The 16,172-nt window shown below is 41.9% G+C and overlaps 1 long non-coding RNA gene across 1 annotated transcript in view; it reads right to left on the bottom strand.

Annotated features, from left to right (window-relative positions):
- Positions 1–2,953: 2,953 nt before the first annotated feature.
- LOC118969389 (uncharacterized) overlaps positions 2,954–16,172 on the bottom strand; it is a 58,064-nt gene continuing 44,845 nt past the window's right edge. Inside the window, exon 3 of the long non-coding RNA XR_012122001.1 lies at positions 2,954–3,253. This is a non-coding gene — a long non-coding RNA (uncharacterized lncRNA). The remainder of the gene's footprint in view (positions 3,254–16,172) is intronic.

The following is a 16,172-nucleotide window of genomic DNA, read 5'->3' as shown; positions in this document are numbered from 1 at the left end:
AAATAGCCAACTTCAGGATATGGAGCAGGAAGGCAAAGAGCCTGAGAACTGCCACTCAAAGTACAAGTCGATACAGAGGACACATGAGCAGGAGCCAGGGCCCGAGGAGGGAGAGGACCTGGAGCTGGCTGACAATTATGGTTTGTGGGTTGGCTGGGTGCAGGGGGTCTCTGGGGGTGCAGTCTGGTGCTGGCTGGAACTGCAGAGTTCAGAAGGCCCAGTAGACTGGATGTCCAAGACAACGTCCTCACTTGACTGGCCACGGGCTGCCGGATGATGCCGACTGTGAAGCGGACACTTACACCACGGGCTCTCCACGCGCTTGGGCCCCTCACAGGGAGCCCGACAAGAGACCCAGACAAAACGATGGAGCCTCATGTGATCTAGCGTCTGAAGTCCTAGAACACTGCTTCTGTCACGTTCAGAAGGACAAACAAGTCACAGAGTCCAGCCCAGATGCAAGGGAAGGGGAATTAGACCCCACCTGGGAAGGGAGGAATGGCAAGGTCATTTCAGAATAGCAGCTGGGCTGCAAAATACTCCTGTAGGCATTTAAATGACTTACCATCTGTCATAAGAACGTAGTATTAACAGTGCATTCTACAGGTGAGGGAGTTTTGCAACAATTAACCAGATCAAATGGTCAGAGCTCTCATCCTACTGAAATCCTCCGCTAGCAGTGCAGTAAGCTGTTCCAAAGCAGGAGGGAAAAAGAAAACGGAACTCTGCAAGAAAGGGGAAATTATGGGAGGAAAACATCTTTCTCATATTCTTCTTAAAATATGAGTTAGGAATATACTAGGGGGGTAGATGTAAAGAAATGCAAAATGCAGCACTGCTCACCTCTGATACCTGAGCCCTGTGCTAGAGGTCCAAAAATGTGTATTTGCTAAAATCTGGATAGGCTGCTGTGCCAGAGCAGTGCTTTGAAGCCACTCTAGGGGGTAGAAAGCCTTGGAGGCAGTGTGTCTATTAGGGCAATTTCTCATCTAAAAGGGCACAAGAGAAACTCTTGGGTAATGGAACAGTTCTTAACGTGTTTGGAGTGGTGGTTACACAGATGTATACAATTGCTGAAACTGAGCTGAACACTAAAGATCTCTGTGCATTTTATTGTATTGTAATATAAATTATACCTCAATTTTAAAAAATTAAGTAACAGTTTATTCTGATTGATTTGAAAAAACTCGTTCTAGAAAGCTTAACAGGTAAGCACAAAGAAGGAAACAAAAAGTACATGGATTTTACTGCCCAGAGATACTCACCCTTATCTGAGTGGTGGTTGTTATGAGTTTCCAATACCCCACCTTCCCAGTTAGGAAGTTACCCAAGAAAGCAAAGTTACAATAAATTAGTCCCCACCCAACATCCTCCAGCTTAACACAGCTCCCATCCCCACCCATCCTGGCGAAGTGCTTGTCAGCCAGCTGGTGCCTGAATGTTGGATGTAAATGCCCACAAATGTAGTTGAAATTGATACTAAAGTGGATTGTGAATTTTTTTAAAACAAGATATAAGTTTCATAAAGCCAGTGAACATGGAGTTGGAAAATTGCTGGGGTCACATAAAAGCCATGGAAAGGTGAGGAGATAGACCTGATGTGCATGTACTAAAAGAAAATAAACAGAATGGATGATGATAAGCACTTCAAAAGAGAATGACTTGATTATCAAAGACTAAAAGAAGCCCTTTTGAAAATAAGGAAGCCCTCAAAATATCTGTTACCAGAGTTATGATAGTACTACAGAGGTCAAAGTGGCGAAGGGTGTCATATCATACTATCATACAATTTTGCCCCAAAGAAAAAGCCAACGTATCAACATTTTAAAAGTTAATTCCCAAACATTTAGAAAACTATTTTCTATAACACAGCCTTTCAAATATTTATGTGTTTGGAATCACCTGGAAATCTTGTTAAAAGCAGTTTATGATTCAATTAGGTCAGAGGAGGGGGCCCTAGATTCTTCTCCCAGGAATACTGGTGCTGGTAGACTCTGGACCTTACTTTGAATAAGACTAAAATGGTGGCTTGAGCAGATACTCTATCCAGTTCTGATCATCTCTGAATATTGAGCAACTCCTCCCTATCGTCCTAGGTCTTTCTAATGTAACTGTTCTAGACACATACAATATGTGGTTATCGAATTAAATAAAATTACCTGGAAGGCTTATTTAAACATAGGTCATTGGGTCCCACCCCCAGAGTCTCTTTCTTCCTAGATCTGGGGTGAGGTAAAAAATTTGCATAACTAGTTCCACGGAAATGCTGATGCTGTTGGTCGGGGTATAGACGTGGTGAGACACGATTTACAATGACTTGCAAGTAACTTCCAGGGAGTGCTTACAATGCCAGAACTATGCATTGTTCAGAACATTTAAAAACAAAGAAGAAATAGCAATTGTACAGATCATAGGAACAAGCCCCAAATATTTAACTACCTGAATGTTCCTGGTATTTACTGGACTCAATGATCCAGCTCAGTGCCCAAGGTTCAGTTTTTCCTTCTGTATGTATGCCAGTGATCTCCCACCACTTTGACTGCAAAATTATTTTTATTCATGATTTTCTATAGTTTCACATATTATCAATTATATTTCTAGAGAAGAGCATTGAGATTATACATATTAGATCTGCTTAGATTATCAATTGCTTTGTCTCATTGAGGTTCACAAAGGATTCCCCCTCACTTTACAGGTTTGTGGCTCTGCTGTCATCTTGTTGATGGGTTGTGTTTGCATCATTAGAATATGCAAATATATAGACATATATATTAGTATGAACAGCTACCTCACAGTTTTTTTGCATGGATTCTTCCAGGCACTCCTCTAATGTGAGAAGAGCACTTAGTTAAAAGCAGATAATTCAACTGTAAATTCACTTCCTGCACTTGTAACCTGCAATACAGCACAAAAGACAAAAAATGAACAACTTGAGATTTTACTGCAAACCCTTTTCTTTGAGGAACTCCCACTCAGGATACAGTAAACATCTAGTCTCTACTTTAGTACTGTTATTCAGCAGACAGTGTAGTCATATAACTGCATTTCATCCAGCACAGAGGTTTGCTACTGGTCAAGAATGATATCACAGGACGCTGTGTCTGATGCCCCAGGAGGAAGTTGAATCTTGGGTGACTTACTGCTCTGGTTCTAGAGTCGGCTGGTCTAGTTCAGACCTAGTGCCGCCACCTCCTGTAAGCTCTGTGGTCTTGAGTAAGTGACTGGATCATTCTGTGCCTCAGTTTCTTCATTTCTAAAATGGGAATAATAAGTCATATTTCACAGTATCATCATGAAACTCAAATAAATTAATATGGGTAGAGCATTTCGAACAGTTTCTGGCACAAAGTAAGAACACAATAAATATTAGCCAGTTTATTATGCCCTGCACACTGAACTGGGAGTCAGAAGACCTGGGTTCCAGTCTAGACTATGTCACTCATTAGTTTTATGACTTTAGACAAGCCATTTAAACTTCTGAGCTTCACCTGCAAAACAGGGCTCACAATCCCTTGCCAAACTGACAAGAGTTGTGATCTCTAATAAAATAGTACATGTAAATATGCTTTGAAAAACTGTAAGCCACTATACAAATGTAAGAGTTCATCTTTATAATTTTATTTCTCTTATATCTTAATACACTTATTTGATACAAAATGTTTTATAGTATAGAAACATGATTAAAGCAGGAAAGTATTCTTAGTGAATACTTTTCTTATTTTATAGCCACTCATTTAGCAATTTATTTTATTTTTTTCCTGAGATTTATAATGAAACTCACTGGAGTAAAATTTCTAGAAGGCCCTTTTCTTCACTTAAAAAACAGTGAAATATCCGATCATCACTAGTCTTCTAGATGTCTACGGCATAAAAGAGTGCAGGCTTTGAAAACAGAAGACCAACATGAGTTGCATGTTAACTGTGGGACTTTACACCAGTCACTTACACACTCTGAGATAATAGTGGCTTCCCAGTGCACCTCCATAGGTGGGACCTGGAGAGGACCTAATGAAAACTGTCATGGTTGTCATGGATTAGGAATAATTGCCAGCCAAGAAACTGTAATTTGTTGCTGTCATCAAAGACCACATAGTAGATATCTTAGGTCTTGCAGGCTGCTATACACTCTGTCACAACTACCCAACTCTACCATTTTTGCACAAATGCAACCACAGACAATACATAAACAAATGGGCATGGCTGTGCTATAATAAACTTTATTTATGGTCATTGAAATTTGATTTTCACATAAATTCCACATAACATGAAATATTCTTCTTCTGATATTTTTCAAACCATTTAATCTACCATTCTTAGTAAAAAAAAAAAAATAGGCAGCAATCTGAAACTGGCCCCTGGGCCACAGTTTGGCAACCCTGGTCTCATATAATGCCTCGCATGCAGGAGATAACAGTAGCTAATATTAGGCATGTAAAGTGCTTTATAAACAGTAAAACTCATTAGATATAATCTATCAGCAGCTCTCTTGCTCTCCATCATGCCTTGAAGACTACCAGCTATTGTCCAATCGTCGCCATGTGTGCTGTCTCAGTACCCTAGGGTGTAATTCATCTGGAACTGTGGAGTTGGCATCATTGGAAGCATTGATTTAAAACTCTTACTAAGTTTTATGTATGTCGAATTTTAATTCCTTGTTTTTCAATAAAATATTAATAACTTTTTTAAGTAAAAAATGAGTAATACTCATTCTAAAACTTTCAGAAAATAGTGAAAAAATAGAAATGATGAAGAAGCTGTCTCATAATCATACCATCCAAATAGGTTCCTGATTAGTTGTATGTTTTCTGCCCTCTTAAAGAGCCATTTTCTTTATTAAAAAGATACAAGTAAAAGTTTAAGTAGCTATACTTTCTCTGCCATCAGTCAGCATTACATCATTTCTTGCTCCAGTTTTGTTCTGTTTTTTAATGAATTGTTTTTGTTATCCTCAACTTCAGCTTCTTCTGCATTTTATCCCTCCTGAGCTTTTCCTTCATATGCATCTTTGGCTGTACACACCTCTTTCTGCATCAGCATCTCTATATATATCTCTTTAGCTGTATGTGTTTATTATTTTCTTCCTCATCAGCTTTACATAGGATCAGAATTTCTTATAATCCATGTTTCCCCAGCCACACCAGCCTACGGATAAAATGGAACCATATTAACTGTAATAAATAGTATCTGATTTTTACCCTGACTCTGTATTACAGGACTTCTAGCTACTCTCAGAGTCTCATCCAGGTCACGTCAGCTTTCACCTGTGTCGGCCATGATTCCTCCTCCCCCAGTCCCCTTTGCTGATACCTTCTGACACAGCCTCTGCTTGCCATGGAGTTACTCCACAGTGCCTATAGAGAAAATGAAAGTCCTACGGCCAAGATTCTCACCTGGTCCTAGTCAGCTTGCTCACTAAACACATGCGGGCAATATGTTATTACTGACTCTGTATAAAGAGCTCCTCCCAGAGCTCTGGGCTATAAGGCTGCAGGAGAGCAGAGGCTGGAGGGGTGGCAGCACCAAGGACAGAGACTGAGATGGCTGTGTAGGTAGAGAGGCCCAGAGGCAGAGACCAGCTTGCTGCATGCAGACTTGCTCTGAAGTGCACAGGATTCTTGTACTTGACCTGCCACCATGGGAATAAAGTTGGGTATAAACCCTTTCACCCCAAGAATGTTCCATTGTTGTTATTTGGTGTCACTGAAGTGAACTTGCCCAGAGCTGAAACCCACTGGCCAGACAATTGGCATAGTCAGCAGGATTTGCTGTAGCCTGAAGAACGGAACAGGCTGCCCTCATGGGAGGTGTGCTTCAGTGGGCTGTCCCTATGGAGCTGAGCTTTGATGAACAGGTGGGGGTGGAGCCATACCCACGCCAGAGGCATGGGCCCCTCCTCTGTTGAAAGCCTGGCCGGGTGGAGTAAAGAAAATAAAGATGCAGAAGCCATGGGTTTGTCTGGGAGAGGTGCAGCTCCCTCCCCAGGTTGTGGAGCATTCTATACCTAGGCTGAACTGGTGGATCTGGGCTCCCAGTTTCAGCAGAAGCCCTCGGAGTCGATATTGGCTTGGCTCCTGCATCTGTGGGATGTAGGTGTTGATGGATTTACTCTGTTTGGATTAGAAATGGGAAAACTGTCTTCCCTGATGACTCACCCTGCCCTGGGGCAGTGACTGAAAAATGCTCATCAGACCCCAGAAAATCACTACCTCCTCAGTTGGATTATGGCCATGCTTCATGATGTGTGCCCCAATTAGGGTGATTTACCATCTTCCCCTGCTAGATGGAAGACATAAGCTAAGCTCCAACAGGTGTTACAGGAGTTAGGCAATAAAAAATGCCATTTATATTCCATAGAATTATGGCCCAGACAAGGAGACTTTTACTGTGGGAATGAGAAATGTTGTGCTTCAAATGGCTCCCATGTTCCTCTTTGGGCCCCTAGTGGCCATTCTTGCCCCTCACTTAGGACAGCCCATAAGTGATGTTACCCATACAGTAGCAGACTTGGGAAACTCAGAAGAGGCCGAAGCAATGAAAGCATGTAAGGAAATCTGGTCTGCTACCCAGAGGAAGAATTTGAAGGGCCCCATGAAGGTCAGGAGGACCCAGATGTGGGTTGATTTAATAGGAGCAGGAACAGACAGAGAGAAATTAGATGAGAAGGCAAACAGAATCTTACTGGAGCTGTGGCAGCAATGGAAGCCAGAGCAGTTTCGGCAGTTGGCTAAAGTGAGGACCAAGAAATCAAAGTCAGGCACAAAGCGACAAGACCAGCCTGTGTGTCTGCAAGACTTTCAGTTGGAGAGATTGGAGAAACTCTCTAGGGGCTGGAGAGGGTGGGTATTGTAAGGCCCACCCATGGTCCTTTCAGCTAACTCATCTGAGTAGAACTGGTTTGAATACAGCTGGGATGACCACTTGGCGGCAATGGATCTCCTCAGGCTCGAGAGTTATTATAATTTCTGTTATCTGATTCACAATTTATGGTATTTGTATACTGTTGTAACCTCTGCTGTTATTGTGGAATTTGGTTACAGTGTTCCAGCTTTCTTGCACAGGGACTATTGCCAATGATTGAGAGTATACAGATTTTGAAGCTAGAATCCTGGAGGGGTGGAGTATAGAGAAAATTAAAGTTTCTATGGCCAGGATTCTCCCCTGACCCTGGTTGGTTTGCTCATTGCACACGTGTGGGTAATACATTGTTACTAATTCTATATAAAGAGCTCTGCCCAAGTGCTCTGGGCTGCATAGCTACAGCAGAGCAGAAGCTGGAGTGGTGGCAGCACTGAGGACAGAGACTGAGACAGCTGCGGGGGGCAGAGAGGCCCAGAGGCAGAAACTGGCTTGCTGAATGCAGCCTCGCTCTGAAGTGCATGGGATTCTAGCTCTTGACCTGCCACAGTGGGAATAAAGTTGGGTATAACCCTTTCACCCCAAGAATGCTCCATTGTCATTTTTCGGTCTCATCGAATCAAGAGTGAACTGGGGCTGAAACCGATTGGCAAGACAGTGCCTAATCACTGCTACTAGCGCAAGGGATACCCACCCTCAGGGTACTGTCTCCTGAAGCTACCAACTTTGAGACACCCCCACATTCTTGGAAATGGTCCCCACTGCTGCATGAGGATGAGGGCCAGTCTCCAGTGCGGACTCACTGGATGTGAAAGTTGGAAGGAGGCAGTTTTTAGAATCTTTAATGCACTGAGGCCATGCTGCACCATGGAGATCAAAGCTTTTCTCCTCTGTGTGTTAGTAATCAACAGATAAGTAACAAGATATGATTGTCTTGTGATCTTAGTATCTTACATAGTTTATTGGAACAGAGCATTCATTTTTTGTATTCCCCTCTCCCAAGGACTATAACATGGGTTTATAGAGGCTGGGCCAGGAGCTAAATCTGAGAGACATGCTGTACTATTTGCCCTTCCCATCTGGCTAGTTATTGGTCCAGACTTAAGAGACCTGCTTTGTTTTCCTTTAAAAGGAATTTTTTTCCTGGAGACTCCTTTTCCCCTCATGCACAGTAACGGAGGACTCAGGAACGATGTCTGAATGCCACTGGTGGTTAAAATTTTGGTTCAAGTCAGAGTCCTACACTCCGTAAGAATTCCACCCTTCATTCTCTCTCATTCTTAATCGTTTGTCCATTTTTAATGATGTTGGCCATAAAACCACAGCTATCTTTACTCTAGGCTTCTAGAAAGCTGTTTTTCTAAAATCTCCCATATGTTTTTGCTGTGGACATTGTTGGTTTTGCATCTCCTCAAGAATATTGCTCCATCAATTCTGTCTTCACTTGCCTTTTGGATCATTCTACCAACATACGAATTTCTTCCACTTAAAAAGAAATGTTCTCTTGACACCCCTCTTTTAGCTACTGTCCCATTTCTCTGCCCCCTTTTATTGCAAAACTCATAGAAATAAACTGTGTTGCTATTGTGGCTTTTAATATTTGTAGTCTACAAATTCATTTTTTCTCAAACAGACTCCTTTAGGGTTTTTCACCTTTACACCATTTAAACTGTTCATGCCAAGGCTTCCACATAGTTAAATCCAAAGGCCATTCTTTATTTTCATTTGACCTCTCTTCATTTGACAGAGTGAGCTCTCCCTCCGTGAAGCATTTTATTCCCTTTGCTTCTAGGATATCTCATTTTATCTGGTTGCCTCCTACCTCACTGGCTGCTGCTTCTCAGCCTCCAGTCTCCTGAAACTCCTGTCTTCTTCACCTCCTCTCTTTCAGTGATCCATCCAGGCTCATGGCACTGAATACCATCTTTCACTAGTGACTCTGCGGTCAAGAACTCTTACCTGAATCTCAGACTTACATATTCAAATGCCTACCAACATCCCCACTTTCAATCATAATAAGTATCTCAAATCTAATATGTCTACACTAGAACTCATACTCTTCTACAAATCTGTTCTTACCATAGTTTTCTCCACTTAGTTAATTGCAACCCTGGCCTTCCATTCACTCTTGCCAAAATCTCACAGCTATCCTTCATACTTTTTCTCACTTTCTTACCCTGCAATTCACTAATTTCAAAATATATCCAGAATCTGACCCCTTTTAACCACATCCACTCTTGTCACTTTGGTCTAAACTATTAATATCTCTAATATGGATTACTTATCACAGAAATCTCTTATCTAATTACCTGCTCCTCCCTCCAGTCTATGTTTTTTAATGTCAGCTAGATTATGTCATTACTCTATTTCAAGCTCTCCAGTGGCTTCTCAACTCAGAGTAAAATCAAAGTCAATAGCCCACATGATATTTTGCAATCTTTTACTTCATCTCCTACTCTCCCCTAGCCCTCTGTGCAAGGTACAAACCCAAATATGCTTCACTGTTCCCTTCCCTTCTCCCTCTTTACCCAGATATCTACAGAGCTCATTGTCTTATCTGCTTTGGCTCAAATGTGCCCCCCTCAGTGAGGCCTTCTCTGATAACCCAGCGTGATATTGCAACATGCCCTCCACCCAGCAATCTCAGTTCCCCTTCATGACACTGTCCTTCATAGCAATAGTACCACATGAAACAGTGCATATTTTATTAATATAGCTGTTTATTCTCTCTCTCTCTCTCGCTCTCTCTCATCTCAACTGGCATGCATGGTGCAGTAGAGCAAGGATTTCTGTCTATGCTATTCACTGCCATATACCTAGAATCTAAAATAGGCCTACAATGGTAGGCAGTCAGAAAATATTTGTTGAATGAGTGAGTAAATCCCTAGAACCTCTCATTCTTGTAGTAGCGCCTAAATGTTACTCCCTGGACTGTTTCTTTTCAGTCCATTAGTGCTCACCTTACCACCTCAGCTTCAGACCTAACATGTTTCTGGTATAATCCAATTCCTGCCTTCCATGCAAGTCTCATAATTGGTTTAAGGATGGACTCATAAACTTGTCAAATGACTCTCAAATCCCAAACATTTGCAGAAGCTATGGTGAAAGAGATGTTTTTTTTCTAAAGAGGTTGCCAACTGGTAGAACATAGGCTCAGTGCTATTGGATGTCATCTTGCCTCTGCAATAGGGGCATCCTCTCTTGAGGATGAAGCAGACTTACAGGAAAGGAAATGGTCCCAGTAGAGGAATACTGATTCCTGATAATTTCATTTGAAAACCTGGATCCAGCTGTGCCTGGGTTCATTTGAGTCAGAATCCTGCCACTTAAAACTAAAAGAATACAAACAAATCAGATGTTGCTTCAGTGTCACACACTCTTTTCCCAGATCTCCTGATAGTTTCTGTGTGTGTATTTCACTAACCAGTTGTTCCTTATTAATAAGAGTCAAGTCTAGATTATAAGTCCCCCTAATTGCTTCTACAGTCTTCTGAGTAACAAAATTATCAGGAAGACAAAGATGTTTTCAAATTCTCTGCCTCTAGCAGATGAAACCTTTAGTACATGTTGGAACAGCTGCAGTTTCTCCTCTACTTGCCTCTGTGCCAGTTTTGTAACTGGAATTAGAAAAGCAGCGTCTAGAGCATCCGTCTAGTTCGGTGGCACGCAGTATGCTCCTGCAGTCATATCGCTGCATTTCCCCCTTCTTATACAGAGCAAAATCATTTCATTAGCTCTGTCCTTGAGTTTCTAGATCTCCTTATAAGTTTATCTGTGAAGTCAGGAAATATTTATTGATTCCAAACTCCATGCCTACCTCTTTTCTAGATGCTAGGAATATAAAGATGAAATTTTATTTTACTATATAACATTATCTTGTCACATAATAGGTGTTCAGTAAACATTTGCAGAATTAATAAATATGTAGATTCAGTGATATATAGAACTACTTGAATATTCATCGGCTCTGTTTCCTTTGAACAAGGTTTACCTTTCTGTTGATATATTTTAGTCCATTCTAACAATTCTTGGCAGTGATGACAAAACAATGATTTCGATTTACAAAGTACTGACAATACATGCAGTGTTTTATTTATATTATCCTAGACCAGACAGTAATCTTTAGGTGAATAGGAACAAAGACTGATTTCAAGTAAATTTAAATAAGAGGGGCTTATTGTAAAAGGCAATAAAAGTGTTGTCATATCAATCCAAGAATGCCCATAAGTAAATGCTGTGTAATAGGAATGCCAGTGAGGAGTCCTGGATTCAAGGCTCTTCTGGGGGCCTCAAGCAGGAATTCATAAATGTGGCCTTTCTGCATTATTATTATCATAACCCAGTGGTATTCCACAAGCCCGCCTCTTTCTCTTGGACTCTGGTCAATTGGCCACTCCCGGTTTAAGCAGCCCATGGACAGAGTCACAACAGCACGATATTAAGAGGTAGTTGGCATTTGTGGGAATCAGTGTGGGAAGGACTATTGACAGTGGTGGAGACTGGGATGAATTTAAGGGAAATTAAGCCTTACTTAAAGGGGTCTACCATTTCCATGTGGAAATATAGATCTATTGTTGCCATGACATATGACTTTTCACAAGAAGCTGGAACTCTTGAGAGAAATTTCTTGATTTTTGAAAGATGGCAACTAAGTAAACACACACACACACAAGAAAAAAAATCTTCATCGGCAAACCCTGTGTGAGAAACAGTTGACCGAGCAGACCTACGTGCTTCTTAGAAAGCCTGCTCCCCAGGTCGACCCTTAGCTGGCACTGGGTATTTGAACCTTGGGGGGGCCCCACCACCCCCAGAACTGCAAGAATGACTCACTCTGCCTGAACTGTCTGTGTAAGCAGTGTGGTTCATGTGAGCACCTGCTTTCCTTCTGGGAGTCTGGAATTTTGGGACATGCCTCGCAGAGGCTGCCTACATGACCAGCCCCCAGGAAAAACCCAGGTGACAAGTTGAATGAGCATTTCCCATGTGTTGTCACAGCTTACTGCTGGGTGACTGAGCCTATGCTGTGCCTCCCAGGAGAGGACCCTGGGAAGCTTGTGCCTGGCTTGCCCTGGACTTTGTCCCAGGTACTTTCTGCTTTGCTGATTTGGCTCCATATCCTTTGCCACAATAAATCATAGCCGTGAGTATAACTATATGCTTAGTTGTGTAAATCCTTCTAGCGAACCACCCAACCTGGGCACCCTGACACAAGGTCAAACAGAACTTACCTTTGAGCCAAATCCAACCCATGGGGTATTACTTTTCAGTCTCTGAGAATCGGTCACAGGCAAGATGGGCACCACCCCAAAATGAAACATTTTTGCAGGCCTTATCTCATTTAGGCCTCACAACAACCATGCAAAATAAACCTTTTGAACCTCATTTTATACATGAGGAAACAGGTTCAGAGAGCTTAAGCTTGCACAAAGTTATATAACCTGAAAGAGAAAGAGGCAGGGTTCAAACAGAGCTAAACCCACTCTATTTCCACATTACCTCAGTGAAATTATATTTTCCCCTTGTTAAAATGTCAGAATTACTCTGTTTATTTTTTATTTCCTTTGCATAGCATTTATGTCTCTGGAGTTAAAGTACTCTTATTCTCTTCCTTGCAATATCTACTCTTCTTTTATTCCATTCCATGAAATGAGGGGGGCTTTCTGATCCAGGAGGAATGAGGGAAGGGAAGAGGGAAGTGGGCATGGGTGACGGAAGGGAAGGGTAAGTGGGCATCTTGGCCAGCCTTTGCTGGCCTGGTCAGGAGTCCCCAAATATAGGGCCTGAGGTTGTGTGGGGAATGCAGGGTTCATCCAGGCTGGAGTCCACATCCCAAAGGGGGTGTGATGATTATTACTGCCTCCCAGACTAGAGAAGTACTTGTCAGAGGGTCAGTGATAGTTGCTTCAGAAGGATCCCTGGGGTATGAAGCAGAATCTCACCCAGCATCTGAGGGACAGTAGCATAGCCTGGGTGTCAGGATAGGGTGAGAGGTGGGTGGGCAGGCTGCACAGGTCCTGGCTGAGGCCCAGGGCTGAGCTATGTTCTCAGAAAAAGCTGGCGTGAGAACCACGGAGCTGGGGGAAAGCCCCTCTCCCAGATCTGAACTCACAGAACCAAAAGTTAGGAAAGGAAAATGCAGCTTGGTGACTGAGCGATACTCTGGAGAACCCCTCGGACCACCGGACATCAGGCTTAGGACAGCAACACTAATTGCAGACTCTTTCTTTGAGTGGCCATCTTAGGCAATGATAAAATTGAGTTCATAAAGCTCTGTCTGGGCAGAGCTGAACCCTGTAGGGACTCACACTCCTTACCTAAGGAATAAACAAAATAGGTTTGCTTAGCTTAGCAGTATTGATACAACACCTCTCTGGTAAGACTCTGGGAAGTATACATAAACTCTAAATGATACTCAGACAGATATCATTTCTGTGAGCTCTAAGGGTTATATAATTTTAAAGTAAAGTTTAAAATACCAATATAAATTATTATTCCCTTACCAATCTGTTCCATGAATATTTTAATGCTAGGTAGTCTCTGAGTTACAAATCTCAGACTTATGAGCATTCTGTCCAGGTATGCATACACTATACCTATTGGCATTACACGTGCCTGCTGCGTGCCTCACAGTCATTGTTCGGTCATCCTGACTGAGATTCACCGAGTATTCACACTGTTTCATTTACATGCATGAACTCATCATTGCTCACAATAACCCTGTGAGGTAGTGTTGTTATTTTTGTTTTAACCCTATTTAACATTATTATAGCCATTTTACAGGAAGAAAACTAAGGTGCAGAAAGGTTATGTTCTGCACGTTAAGCAAGAAACAATTTAGAAAGAGAAACAAGACAGATTCTAGTGTAACAACCAGTTGCGCTGCCTCTCCACACACTCACTCAAAGACTGCCTTGTTCTTGAACATTTCCACTCTCTTTTCCAGTTGGCATCCAAGCTACTCTAACGCCACCTGCTGACCAGCATGGGGGAACTGTCAGACTCAGTACCTTTCCTATAATCCTATTTTTCTAGTGGGATTCTGTCCTACATCCCTTTTGTTTTTCTAGTTCTAAAATGCCCACTTTATTCAAAATAATTCTTAACATGCATCATTGACATCTGAAGAAGAGGTGGCTTATGAGACACCTGTGGTAAAACATATACTCCAAAAAACGTAGTCCAATACATTGTGAAATATCAAACAGATGATTCCATTAACGTAACTGAGTTTCTTTGCTCTAGAGAGTTCAAGTGGAATGAGGAATGGAGATGGACAGAAAGGTTTCTTGTAAGAACAAAAGATGACACCCTGTATGTATTTAGTTTTTTTCTTCACCTTCTATCCCTTCTCGCCATCTGATGTCCAGGGTGTTAGGTCGCCTCTAGGCGCCTGCGCAATAATGACGCCCTATGTGTGTGAGCCTCTATTCAGTGCATCAAGGTCTGTGATGGCTCCATCAAAAGCACTTTTGTGATTAAGATTTTGTGCCTCTTGATTCCCCTCAGTAAGGAATTATAATGTGTGTAACAGTTTAATCACTGTGTTATATACTTGAAACCAGTGAATGTTGTATATCAACTATATTTCAATGAAAAAAAAGAAAGAAAAGACGTTAGGTAAAAAAAAAAAAAAGCAATTTAGCCAGTGTGCAGGCCAGCTCTTGGTTATTAAGGATCTCAAAGTACAGTATAGAAAAGTTAGGAGCTACCCCAGACAGGGTTGGTGTACGGCTGCATCTCTTGCTTATTTATATCAAGTACCATTTGGGAAACTCCTTGGGAATTAGTATAGTTTGTTTTACATCATCACCATGTACAACAAAGGTATCAGAAGTAATATCCATTTTCAGAGAAAATATTTGCTTTCTGGAATTGTTCCATGGGCTACTAAGTACTTAGACAGCAATCTCAGGACTGGTTGGAGCTCAGGGCCACGCTCAGGGCTTCATGCAGGTAGCTGGCTGTTCAGGGCTAGGCCCACTCAGCCGGGTTTGCCTTCGGGATCACTGCTTCCTCCTCGCAGGCAGGTTTCCTGAGGGTCTGGCTGGGCTTCGGGACCCAGTCTCATAGGAGAGTGAGGGCCCGGCACCGAGGGCATGAGCCTTCACCTCTCTGCGGCCGCTTTATTTGCTTGTGGCGTCAGCGGAGGAGCCGTGTGGGGGCAAAGGGCAGGCTGCGGCCTGAACTCCATTTTCAGCTGGTCTTTCTCTTTGCTTCCAAACCTTGTCTCACTAAAAAGAATTCAACTCCGTCTTTCTTTGCTCCGTTTGAAAATTCAGAGTACTGTCGACGTTCGTACCACCTTGAGGACCATGCTCCTAATTGTCCTGCAGGAGATTCCCAGTAGTGGGGGTAACAGAAAAGCTTGAAACTAATTTGTTTAAAAGCTGTTCTAAGACCCCCTCGTAATCATCATGAAGTCCTCACTTACTACTTTGTTCTTTTTCACATAAGTCTGTATTTCTCTAAGCACCAGCATTCAAGATAAAGATTTCTTATCCATCGACTTTCAAGATATTAGAGTTGGAAGGAGCCTTAGAAATCGTTTAGAGTTGAACCCTTCTGTTTAAGGTTCTCCTGCGTTTGCCACCTACAGTCTGTTTGCCAGGGAGCCGTTTGTTGCTTGCCTGGCTGGTTCTTTTTCCTGATTGTCCCATTTCCTCTCAGTCTGGGGATTTGTCCCTGCTCTAATTCAGAAAGGAAGGTGTGTTAGTAGGTGAGGTGGGCTCCCTCAACAATTAGGCATGCCACATTTTGATTCCCTCTGGCAGATCTCACTTTTTTTTTTATTGTGCTGTTAAAATGTACTTACGTGACATTCTTTCATGTCAATCACACGTATGTCTGAGAAGTTTGTATTTACAAACAGAACCCAGTACATTCCTTGGAGAATATATATATAGGAGATCTATCTATCTATCTATCTATCTATCTATCTATCTATCTATCTATCTATCTATCTATATATAAGATATATAGATATATATATATAGATATATATATAGGAGATATATATATATACACTTTGCAAAAACAAAAACAAAACAGGATGCAATTAACTTGAGAGTTGGGTAGCTTAATGAACATCTTGATCTTTTGGATCTCATCTGAGATTTTAGGGTGAATCATACCCAGAGGCAGCCAGTGGCGATTCATGAGAAAGTCATAGAATTTTTCACTTTTCATCATAAACTCTGTTTAATTTCTCAATATTCAAATGAAAATTTGGACCTTCTCCTGAGTCTTCATGTTGGTGTTCAGCCAGATCTGTAGTTTTCTTAGGCATAACCAAAGATTCAGCTGGGTGTCCAGAG

This window comes from Manis javanica, chromosome 10 (genome assembly GCF_040802235.1).
Source record: "Manis javanica isolate MJ-LG chromosome 10, MJ_LKY, whole genome shotgun sequence".
In the NCBI taxonomy this organism is placed as follows: domain Eukaryota; kingdom Metazoa; phylum Chordata; class Mammalia; order Pholidota; family Manidae; genus Manis; species Manis javanica.
The sequence above is the reverse complement of the archived record's forward strand: the minus strand, read 5'-3'. Positions and strand labels throughout refer to the sequence as shown.